Source organism: Lycium ferocissimum, chromosome 2 (genome assembly GCF_029784015.1).
Source record: "Lycium ferocissimum isolate CSIRO_LF1 chromosome 2, AGI_CSIRO_Lferr_CH_V1, whole genome shotgun sequence".
NCBI classification, from domain to species: domain Eukaryota; kingdom Viridiplantae; phylum Streptophyta; class Magnoliopsida; order Solanales; family Solanaceae; genus Lycium; species Lycium ferocissimum.
This window is the reverse complement of record NC_081343.1, coordinates 12,917,014-12,917,821: the sequence shown is the minus strand read 5'-3', so window position 1 is coordinate 12,917,821 and position 808 is coordinate 12,917,014.

Sequence of the window (808 nt, the reverse complement as noted above, 5' to 3'; positions counted from 1 at the left end):
AACAGTATTACTCATGCATAGAGATTGTTAGCTGGCCATGTGGCGCACCTAGATATGATTGTGGAAGTACGATGAGCGGTGCCCAGTGGGTCAGCTGTAGGTGCTCGTCATGGCCCTCTGATTGGGTCATAACAAATATGCTCCCTGAAACATCCCACACGATGTTTCTTTAGTCTAATAATTGATTCATTAATTATATGATATTCCAACGATTTTACTCACGGAAGTTAATCCCAATTCGCAACAACAATACCAACATGATTATCAATGCCAGATACATATGAAAATAGCACCATAATTCTTTTTATAACTCCATAAACTCCATTCCATATCACAATTATATTCTAACTTTAAACCATAATACCTTCCATCTTTCTACACTAAAACCTTCCAAAACAATTCCAAAACAACAAATGATGTATAGGGTCTTACCTTAGGAGGGAGAATACACAAAATTCAAGCACAGTGTATGCCCACAATATCCAATACATCTTCAAAGAGCTATGAGTTAGTTCCTTGATATACCTTCTAAATCTTCAACTAAGATCCTTAATTAATTTGGTTATTGAAACTTTGTTTGGAGCTCTTGGAAGTTCATAGTTTTTTCTAGAACTTTGGTGAGCTTAAAAAAAATGGGGTTTTGCCCCTTTTATAAGGTTCTAAAATCGAAATCGGGGTCATTTTAAATGTGTATTGCCTTAGAAGTCGGTTCTTGTAGCACACGTTTTACACTCTTGTCGACCTAACTTGTAATGTTAAGCAATTCTCTCTTACGATGTGTCATCGACGGTTTGTTGGGTTGGAAATG